This window comes from Hemicordylus capensis, chromosome 3 (genome assembly GCF_027244095.1).
Source record: "Hemicordylus capensis ecotype Gifberg chromosome 3, rHemCap1.1.pri, whole genome shotgun sequence".
NCBI lineage: Eukaryota > Metazoa > Chordata > Lepidosauria > Squamata > Cordylidae > Hemicordylus > Hemicordylus capensis.
Window position 1 is genome coordinate 341,909,780 of NC_069659.1, and position 11,654 is coordinate 341,921,433.

Sequence of the window (11,654 nt, forward strand, 5' to 3'; positions counted from 1 at the left end):
ATATACTGAGTCAGACCATTGGTCCATCTAGCTCAGTATTGTCTTCACAGACTGGCAGCAGCTTCTCCAAGGTTGCCAGCAGGAATCTCTCTCAACCCTATCTTGGAGAAGCCAGGGAGGGAACTTGGAACCTAGATGCTCTTCCCAGAGCAGCTCCATCCCCTGAGAGGAATATCTTACAGTGCTCACACTTCTAGTCTCCCATTCATATGCAACCAGGGCAGACCCTGCTTAACTAAGAGGACAAGTCATGCTTGCTACCACAAGACCTGCTCTCCTCTCATATGTGGATATTTATCCTCACTACATCCCTGTGAGATAGGTTAGACTGAGAGATAAATGAATGGCCCAGAATCTCCTATTAGTTTCATGTCTCTATCTAATGGGGATTAGAACTTGGGTCTCGCTGGTCTTAGTCCAACACTCTAACCACTATACCTTAAATCTTTGCTCCCACCATGGCCCCAAGTTCTTGAAAGGCTGCTATTTGCCTCATAAGGAAAGTTCCCACTGGCATCAATGAGAAGTTTCCTTCCAGGACAAACAGCAGCCCTACAAGAGCTGATCCAGATTGGGATACAGTACCATGTAGGTAGGGATCACCAGTATGGACGTGCCCTCAAAGGTATACCTCAAGGCACGTATACCCAGAGATTGTGAATGAAACTGAAAATGCAATTGCTCCATTTTAGAATTACACAGTACATACCTATTAGACTGGATCCTGAGTCCTTCAAGGAGTCTTCAGCTGGAGAGGAAGATCCCTCAACAGTGCTATTAGGACCAAGGGGAAAAGGAAGAGCCTTGGGGATTTGGAACCATGGGGGTACCTTGTCCCTGGTACTCTGGAAGCGCTGCCATCAAAGGACCCAAGCCAAACATAATTTAAAAGAGTCTGTGCTACATTCCTGCCCATGGGAGATCCTGAGACTTTGGCACTTTAAGAGACATATCCACCTGGATCCCTTCTAAATCCTGGTGAAAGACCCTGCCTGAGAATGTGTGGAGTCTGTGCAGAGAAGGTGTGCTTGGCTGACTCCCTGAGCATTACCACTTTAAGAGAAACACCAAATGTTTCACTCCCCTGCTGCCTTGCATTTTGCTTTATATTTGGAGCAGAAACCGTCAATTAATGCAGCCTTAACACAGACTGGACACACCTTACCAAACTAGTTGAAGGTTGCACTTTCCAGAGCATGGGCAGTCCATTCATGAGGCAAGCCGAGGCTGCTGCCTCAGGCGGCAGATCATTTGGGGCATCCGCAGGCAAGACACCCCTGTCCCTGCAGTTGGAATAGCTCTTTGGGCTCAATCTGACAACGAAGGGCAGAGAGAAGGCTACCCTCCTCTCCTCTCACTCCTTGCAAAGCTGGCAAGAAGCAGAAGGAGAGAAGAGGAGGCTGCTAGCAGCTTTCCTTCCTCCTCATTCCCTACACCACTTTCAAGACTTGCAAGGGTTAGTTTGGAAAGGGGATTGGCCCCCAGCAGGGACAAGGGGGCAAGGCAGCATTTTGCACCTCTCTTCAAGCATCACAACACCTTGGGCCACACTGTTCCTGAGTGCTGGGCCTCAGGAACATAGGAAGCTACCTTTTCTGGTGTTTCCATTAGTGGATATTTGATGTTATTTTCACCCTTTCACCTACTAACAGGAAAACTGAGTGGTTTTGTTATATAACTTCATGTTCCCTGTTATATAACTTATTTATCTTATCAAAAGGTTCTTTACAGCTGTGGTAATGTGTGCCTAATGGACAACTGCGATGAGGGAGAAGTTCAAGTTTATAGATGCAATTAAGCCACCTGTAAAGGACTCTTCGTCCAGGCTCTCCACCCAATCTGATCATGAGTGTTTTCCAGTTTAAGAGCTGACCTACGGGTGGCGATACATCATATGACATGGAGTGCCTGAGGCTGTACTTGTTGAGACCGCGTGTTTGAATGCTTCCTTTCATATAAAAACAACAACTTCCTGCACACAGAAAACTAGCTTATGATGATGGAGCATAAGAGACTCCTCTCCCTGACACACTAGCTTTCCATTAGCAATAACATCTGGATGTTTGGGGCACATTGAAACTGACTGATTGATTGATTGATTGATTGATTGTTGGATTTGAATACTAGGGATGTGCACGGAACCGGCAGGGGGTGGTTCGAAAGCGGGGGATAATTTAAGGACTGGGGAGGGTGCAACCACTCATCGTATAAGGGCCTCCAATTAGGTTCGTGCACATCCCTATTGTATACCACTTTTCATTATTTATTTTATCTTTATTGTACTGTTAGATCTATATACTGTCTTTCATGAAATTATCCCAAGGCGGTTAAATTTGTTTTTTCCCCTATTAAAAACAATCCCAAGGCTGTTTACACTATCAAGAACAATAAAAATCTATTAAACAATTTAGACAATATCCATATTAAATTAAAATATTAAAAATATAAATCTATTTTAAAAGTTTTTAAAAAAAACATACACAGTAAAACAATACATAACATACAGAGCAGCACCAACTAAAAATAGCATTCTTATATAAAAGCCTGGATAAAATGTCATGTTTTTACTTGCCTTCTAAAAGCTGCAATGGAGTCTGAGGAGCAGATGCTTATAGAGAGAGCAAGCAAAAGTCTGGGGGCCATGCCCAAGAAGGCCCTAACCTGCATGAATGACAACTGAGCCTCCCTGATTATTGGCACTTAAGAGCAGAGCCCCCTCCGAACCTGCACCTTGGGCTCAGGCTGCTCTTATACAGCAGTCACCTGGACAATATGACTCTGGACAGGATAGCCTCTGGGTAGCTTTTCTTCCTACCAGTGGCGGAGCCACCATTGAGCGAACGGGTGCAAAGAACCCGGGCCGCTACCCTACAGGTGCCGCATGACACGCCCCCTCTATCTGACATCAGACTTAGGGGCATGGTTTAGATCCCAAATGGGGACACGTGCAGCCGGAGCGGTTCTCCCTACTTTTTGTTGCATGGTTCCGTTTGGGACCTAAACCACGGCCCTGCATCTGATGTCAGTCACAGGGGTCATGGCTAACCTCTCCCTGCATCAGACACTGACGCAGGGGGCAGGGCTAACTGCTCTCTGCATCAGATGCAGATGCAGGGGGTGGGGCTAGGGGGCCGCAGTGGCAGGCTGAGCCTGGGCCACCGCTGGCCTCCCTCCATACCTGCCTCCTACCTGGATTCCACACAATCACTTCTCCTTCCTCCTACCTAGTTGATTGCACCCACACAACCAAAAATTGGGAGCACACACAGCTCCTAAACCTGGGCAAGACACAGTTTTTGGTTGTGTGAATGTCCTCAGTGTCCTCTTATTAACTTCTTGAGATCTCGGGAGGAAAAACCTGGACTATCTAAAGGACACGTGTAGCTCACAAATCACATTTTGGGCACCTTTGGTATATGGTGGCCATCTGAGCCACTAGCGAGACATTTTGGTGTTTTTTAAACATGACAGGTTTATATATCTGTGCTCCACCAAATAGCACCCAGATAGCTGATATGTCAGATGTCTTGGTAACAAGCTTCTGGAGCAGAGGTTCCTCGAGTCCCCAGATATTAATCAATCAATCAATCAATTAATTAATTATATTTACACTTTGCCCCTCCAGTACACTACTGCTTGGAGCAGCTAACAAATGTTCATTGTTATTGGACTACAACTCCCATTATGCCCAGGAACAATGGCTTTCAGTCCAACAATGAGGCTCTTCACACGATTAGTGTGGGGGGGTTGAGGGAGAGCGGGCTTAGCCCACTCTCCCCACAGACAAGCAGACAGTCTGCTCTGGGCGGCGGCAGCGGCCACCCACACAACTGCCGGCTCCGTCACGGAGCCGGCCAGGGCTGGGGAGTTGGGGGGCCATGCGCCCCCCCGGAACCTCCAGCATGCCCTGCGCAAGTGTGCAGGGCATGCTGGAGAGACCCCTGAGCAGGGAAGCTGCTTTTCAGCCTCCCGGTCGGGAGTCTACTCGTGAGTAGCTGTGGCACTTGCTCTGCAAACCCAGTTTAAGGGAAGGGCTACCTAAGCGGGCTAGCTGCTTGTAAGCCACTGGGCTCACCTGAGAGCCTGGTGGTTTACACAAGCAGCAAAAATCATGTTAGGCTCTCATAGCCTGATTTTTGCAGCACATGGGAATAGCTTCAACATCTCGGGACCAAAGGTTGGGAACCCCCCTCTTTCTTTGTTTAGCCCGGAAGGGGTACCTTCCAGGTTCTCATGCACATGAATCCGTCCATGTATTAAAAGCACTCTCAAAGGCCTTCTCTAGGTTTCGCTGCTGTTCCGGTGACGAGTGGTGATAGGGCCTTCTATCCACCCCTTCTGTGGAATTTTCTCCCTAGGGATGTTTACCAGGCACCAACCTTGATCTCTTTTGTGTACCCAGTGAAACCCTCTGTCTTTCCCAGGGCTTATAAGATTTCAGCCTGTTTTATGTTTGCATTCACTCTGCTGTGTTGCTAAGTGGTGCAGTTGCTGCTTTATAGCATTACTGAGGCAGCACCCCAGTGACCAATCTTGATGTGGGAAGTTGTCAGCCAGTCATGAGTTTCAGCAGCACATCATGGTAGGACTTCTCTATAAGTTCCGGCCACACAAACTCTACATGTTTAATGAGGTCGTGTTATGGCCACCCTACCCTAGAAGCCTGGAGGGCCTTTAGCTGGAAACCCTTGCCACACATCAGAATTTGTGGGTGGGGGCTCTTCAGAAGGTGTGGAAGGTGAGAGAGCAATGAATAAAGTGTCCAGAAGTGTATGCTTGTTGGAGGGAGAGCAGCAGACTTGCTGCCTAAAATGCCTTCTGCCTTAGCTGTGGGGGAAGGGAAACCAGAGTTTCAGTGCTCTGAATAAACAGCAGCCACTTGGACGCAAGCCAGACAGCATGATAACACAAAACCCAGGCTAGGCGGCAAAGTGGGACAGAAAACAACAATGGGTTTGTGGTTTGATTGCACCCTGTACCGAGTCAGCACTTTTTGCTAACCATGCATCCAGAGTTGGCTGACTCCACGAGCCCCCCAAAGAGTCACTCGGGGTGGCAATATTGTATTTAGAGGCCCCTGGGACGCAGCACGCAATTGTGGTGGCTCAAGCGCTCTGCCTGCCTGGGGCAGGGCACCAAACGTCGCTCCTCCTTATGTGCACCCTCCTCTTCGTACAAGCGAGGGGCAGGAGGGTATCTTGGCATGCTACGGGCGCACCCGAAATCTGCTGCCTGAGATTGACCACCTCACCTTGCCTCATGGAAGGACCATTGCAGAAGGAAAGAAGCCCATAGCTTGGCAGCAGAGCAAATGCCTGCATGGAGAAGGTCCTGGGTTTGATCCCTGGCATCTCCTGCAAAACACCCCCCCACACATGCACACACAAAACCTCTTCGGTGCTCAGGTCAGACATCTACCTTAAAGCTATTATCAGCAGACAGGTGTAGAGCAGGAAGTAGTCCCCCAAACAGCCACAGACAGGAAGGGGCACAATACAACACAGTGAGTGGGTTAATATTCCCCCTCCACCATTCTTGCACTGCAAAACCCCTCCTTGAAATATGCATTCCCAAAGGGTGGGTGGGGGGCATCACCTATCCCTCATCGACATGCCTTTTTTACTCCAAAATGGGAAGCCCCGTGCTTTATATGTCTCTGGGTAGACCTGGATTGAAACAAATACATCTACTGCCATCAAATTTCATTTAGTTCTCAGTAGAAGATTGCTTTGAGGATGCCATTGGGGTGGGAGCCAAGCCTGCCCTGCCCCATGTTAAGCAGCTCTGTTTCTGCTAGCATGGAACTAGTATTGCCACATTTGTCTGAGAGAATTCCTTGACACAGTCATCAGGGTGTGGGGCAGGGCGGTGGGAGGGAAGCACATTTAAAAGTGCAACTTTTGGGGCCAGGATTGGAAAGAGTGCTCAACAGTGGAGCTTGGCTGCTATTTCTTCTCAATAAACACAAATATGCAACATAAATACGATGACAGTAACACAGGTGCAGGTAAGAAATGAAAGAAACCTGCATTCAGTGTTTATTTTGTTTAATAACAGATTATAAAATGACTGTTTACATTCAGCTGGACTTGACATTTCCCCCCCCCCTTCTATACTTGGTGCCTTCAGCAGATTTTTAAAAATTCATAGCCACTTAGCAAGGCAACACATTGTGGGCAGATTTCATTAAAGGGGGTTCTCTGTGTCCACATACTTTACAGCTAAACACAGAGGCCCACTACATCACTCACTAACTCCAGAGGTGAACCAGAAGACGAAAATAATATATATATATACATATACATATATATATATATATATATATATATATATATATATACACACACACACACACACACACACACACACACACACACACAGCCAACACACACAGCCAACCTAGCCTCTCAGCAGCAGGCTAATATGAAGCTACCATAAAGCTACAATGTCTGGAGAAAAGCACTGGATAAATGGTTAACATTTCCTAAAATTCCTGGACATTTTGTATCCAGGATGATACCTTTCCTGCATCCTGGACAGGGTACCCCATTTCTGGACTAGACCAATCCCTAGTCATAGGCTAAACAAGACATGGTGTGAGAGCAGGGCCCCCCCCCCCGTGTTTTCCCACAAGTTTTGTTCTGGACGGCAATATCAAGGCAGTGTGTGCTCATGCGCTTTCAGAATGGGGCTGTCCTGATTCAGCCTGAGTGAAATCTAAAATTAACTGTGCATCATCAAAAAAACTTTTTTACACATGCACATCTTAGAGGGAATACTGTGTGGGAGTTCTGTGACTGAACCTCTCGATGTCTTTTTCTTTCCCTCAAAATGGCAGTGGGAGGTGATTTGGATTGGTGTCATGGCACAATGGGTCTAACCCATTATTAGAGAGCCAGCGTGGTGTAGTGGTTAGAGTGCTGGACTATGACCGGGGAGACCTGAGTTCAAATCCCCATTCAGCCATGAAATTAGCTGGGTGACTCTGGGCCAGTCACTTCTCTCTCAGCCTAACCTACTTCACAGGGATGTTGTGAAAGAGAAACTCAAGTATGCAGTACACCACTCTCGGCTCCTTGGAGGAAGAGCGGAATATAAATGTACAATAATAACAACAACAACAACAACAACAACCCTCCCCCCCCCAATGGCCCTGATTCAAATCAATCCCCTCCCCACAAGCTGATATTAGCAACAGGGCAGAAACTGAGAGGCACAAGAACATATGCAAGGAGCTTAAAAGTAAGCCTTTGAGGATTTAAGAATGAAAAATGCCTCCGTGATAATGCAAATGCTTAATCTTCCCACTCAAATTCCGGGACATGTTGGATCCAGGTTGACACTTTCCCTACATCCTGGACAGAATGTCCCATTACTGGACTGTCCACCCCAAGACTGAGCATGTGGCAACTCTATGAGCCATACACATGTATGATTCCCTACAACAGTCCCTGCAATACAGGAAGCTTCCTCTTGCCCATTATTTAAACTTGACAAAACTCATTTTCCATTAAAATGAACTTATCCAAAGTGGTTTTAAAAAAGCTTTTTTAAAAAACCCACAGTGCTTAAAGAAAAATCATCCTGACATCAGTTCTTCCAGGATTGTGATGGATCTAAACCACACAACTACACTCAGATCCTTGCCCATATTAAGCTGCCATATTCGGCTGCCGATGATTCCATGACACCAGCTCTCTGCCTTGTAAAAATGCAATGTGAGGACATGGGACTGGCGAAAAGGGTTGATAGATTTCTCTTCCTAAAATGCTGGTCGGCTAAATAAAGCTGACAAGTGGCAAGAGATCTGGCAGGGCACAAATTGTGGGAAACTCTGCTATGCAGCAGGGTGCACGCCAGGACGGCCCGGTTTTCACATGCCATAAAACCGCCCTCCTCGGCTTCTCCCCTTCCCCCACTCTCTCCTCCAGCCGAAACCAGACACCGAAGGCTAAAGTTGCATTCTCTGCTCCTTATTAGTGCTCCTTCCCTCTCTTGCTGCCTGACATGGGCGCTGCTCATACTTTGCACACTCTGAGAGATCAAGCAAGGCCAATGGGAGTGGTTTCCTCCCTCTGTGCCAGCAGTTCTTTGTCGAGTACAGCTCAGCATGAATGAGAAACCTCTGGGAGGCTTGCTTTTTGTTCCCTGGCTGGGAAAAACAAAGGGAAAGATGCTTGGTGGTGTCCCCCACAAAATATGATGTTGCACAAGGCTTTCACCAGCCATCAGCCTGCCTACTGTGGCCAGTAAGGTAGTGAAAGAATGGCTGATCCAGAAAAGGCTAGCTTCCAATGGAAGCCCACTCCTTCCTGGACCTCAGCCAGCCCCAACCCAAAGCAGGCAGCTGAGGGGGCTGCCCCTCCTCTCGAGTAGACCCATTGGGAGGGAGGCTGCAAGCAGTCAAGCATACTACACTTTGCCTCCAGAGCTAAAGCCAGCCCTGGCATGGCATCATCATCTGCTCCTGAAGTCCAGGGGAGACGCAAGGGGTTCTAGCAATTGAACAGGAGCCCTGCTGGGCAGCATTGGGGCCCCAGGACACCTCCAAGGGGCCTACTGTAGAAGAAGTGACAAGCTCTGGCAATAATAATAATAATAATAATAATAATAATAATAATAATAATAGCCCCAACAAAAGCCCCCTAGATTCATCAGACACTGGTTTGATGAATCTAGGGGGCTTTTGGTGGCATATTTTTATTTTATTTTATTTTAACATTTTATATCCCGCTCTTCCTCCAAGGAGCCCAGAGTGGTGTACTACATATTTGAGTTTCTCCTCACAACAACCCTGTTATGTAGGTTAGGCTGAGAGTTAAGTGACTGGCCCAGAGTCACCGAGCAAGTGTCATGGCTGAATGGGGATTTGAACTTGTCTCTCCCAGCACTCTAGTCCACTACACTCTAACCACTACACCATGCTGGCTTGGGGTGCACTTCTCCTCCTATGAGTGGGTCTCCTCTGGATTAAAATCTGGGTGCTAAAAGCCTCCCCTACCTGGACTAGAACCAGGAACCCATCGCTCCGTGTATAGTTGCCCCATGCGATGAGCCACTACAGCTTCAGTATAGAGCAGGTGTTCCCAAGTGTGCCCACTGTGGCTGAGGATGATGGGAGTTGTAGTCCAACAACATCTGGGGACCCAGGCTTGGAAACCCGTGGGTTAAAGCATCTCCTACATAACAAAACGTTTCCAGGTAACTGGAGGCTGCCAGTTGGTTTGCCTTGACAGGAAGGTCTACAGAAGCTTGGGCTTGGTTTTGGCAGTGTGCTTTCTGATTCTCACTGCCTAGTCCTAGCTTAGCTCTTCACACACCACACCACAGTGTGTGTGTGTGTGTGCGCGCACACACACACACACACACACACACCCTACCTCTTCCCAAAGCCATGGCTTATGGTAGCTGTTCATGGCCCCAGAAAGCTCAGCAGTTGCAGCCTCTGGTTTACTCTGGGCCTGAAAGAGTTTTCACCCTCTCTTTTGGTACTGCACATCTACAAGCAATGAGAGGTGCACAGACTTCCCTGCTGCTTAATAACTAAGGAGCCACCTTATGCATACAATTCATACAGATGCAGTGGTAACCCAGTATAGACCTGGAGTGCAGAAGGCCCCTTAACGTAGACAACCCATGATGGCTGCATAGGTCAGGCTGGGTTTGCCTTGGGAGCTACTGGCATAAAACAGCGGCTTGGGGAGTTGGAGTCAGTTACAAAATGGTGGCTTGTACAACATGTAAGAGATTTTCACATCAAAAGTGCCGAATTCCAGGAGAACTTCAGAGGAGCAAGAGAGGTTGCTTGGTGAAGGAAGGAACTGGAGAGAAATTAATGGGACAAAACTAAAAGCAAGCCTGATTGTTCAGAGAGAGAGAGAGAGAGAGAGAGAGAGAGAGAGATTTTAAATGGTGTGGCCCACTCAGCAGTCAATCAAATTTTCAGTACTGGCTGGAAGGAAAGTGAGGGAGATATGAGCCCAGACAGCTAGAAAACTACTTCAGATAAGCCCAGGAACCAGTAGTAACTCCCAAGCTACCTAATGCTCAATGCTGGCCCAACTTCAAGTATACGTTGATGGGATCTGAGCTGTCAGTGACTGGCCAGGAGAGGGATCTTGGGGTCGTGGTGGACAGCTTGTTGAAAGTGTTGACTCAATGTGCAGCAGCTGTGAAAAAGGACAATTCTATGCTAGGGATCATTAGGAAGGGGATTGAAAATAAAACGGCTAATATTAGAATGCCCTTATACAAAACAATGGTGTGGCCACACCTGGAGTACTGCGTACAATTCTGGTCACCACATCTTAAATAGGACATTGTAGAACTAGAAAAGGTGCAGAAAAGGGCAAGCAAGATGATCAGGTGCCTAGAGCACCTTTCTTATTATTTTATTATTTATTATTTATTTATTTATTCGATTTATATACCGCCCTTCCAAAATGGCTCAGGGCTTATGAGGCAAGACTAAAATACCTGGGGCTTTTTAGTTTAGAAAAATGACAACTGCAGGGAGACATGATAGAGGTCTATAAAACCATGCATGGTGTGGAGAAAGTGGATTGTGAGACATTCTTATCCCTCTCACATCACACTAGAATCAGGGGTCATTCCATGAAATTGATTGCCGGGAAATTTAGGACCAACAAACGGAAATACTTTTTCACACAACGCATAATCAACTTGTGGGATTATCTGCCACAAGATGTGGTGACAGCCAACAACCTGGATGACTTTAAGAGGGGTTTGGGTAACTCCATGGAGGAGTAGTCTATCAACGGCTACTAGTCGGAGGGCTATAGGCCACCTCCAGCCTCAAAGGCAGGATGCCTCTGAGTACTAGTTGCAGGGGAGTAACAGCAGGAGAGAGGGCATTTCCTCAACTCTTGCCTATGGCTTCCAGCGGCATCTGGTGGGCCACTGTATGAAACAGGATACTGGACTAGATGGGCGTTGGGCTGATCCAGCAGGGAACACTATATCCAGTGTTCCCTCTAACAGGATTCACAGATGTTGTTGACTACAACACCCATAACCCTGAAGCAAAAGCTACTGCAGCTGGGGATTCTGGCAGTTGTAGTCAACAACACCTGGGAATCCCTGTTAGAGGGAACACTGGTCATAACTGGGTGGCTTTGAAAAATGGAGCTGTCGTTGAAATCCCCTCCTTTCTCCTAAATGGTATATCTCGCAAAAGTGGTCAGTATATTATCTCATGAGAACGAACAACAGAGTGTACATGTGCACATCACTGCTCTCCCAGTTTCCTGATTCATTTCATTTTATCATCCCAGTTTGGGCCTGTTTCCTTCCAGTTCCCACTGTAGATGTGTCAGTCAACACAAACTTTCCCTTCTCCCGACACTTCACTCAGAAAACTTGTTTTGGAAGGAAGGAAGGAAGAAGGAAGGAAGGAAGGAAGGAGGTGGAATAATGACCTGAAAGAGCCAGGATGCAAGATTGTGCCTGCACTAATTTCACAAACCACTTATTCCTCCTTAAAGGGAGAGAAAGCATGAACCTCCCTCCTCAGGAATGCAAAGAGCAATGGCTCACCCAGGAGATGATGTGAACAATGCACTCTCCTCATGCAATCAGCAACAGCAGATCTTGTGCAAAACTGCAGATTCACCCCTCAAGGCCATGTTTCCCAA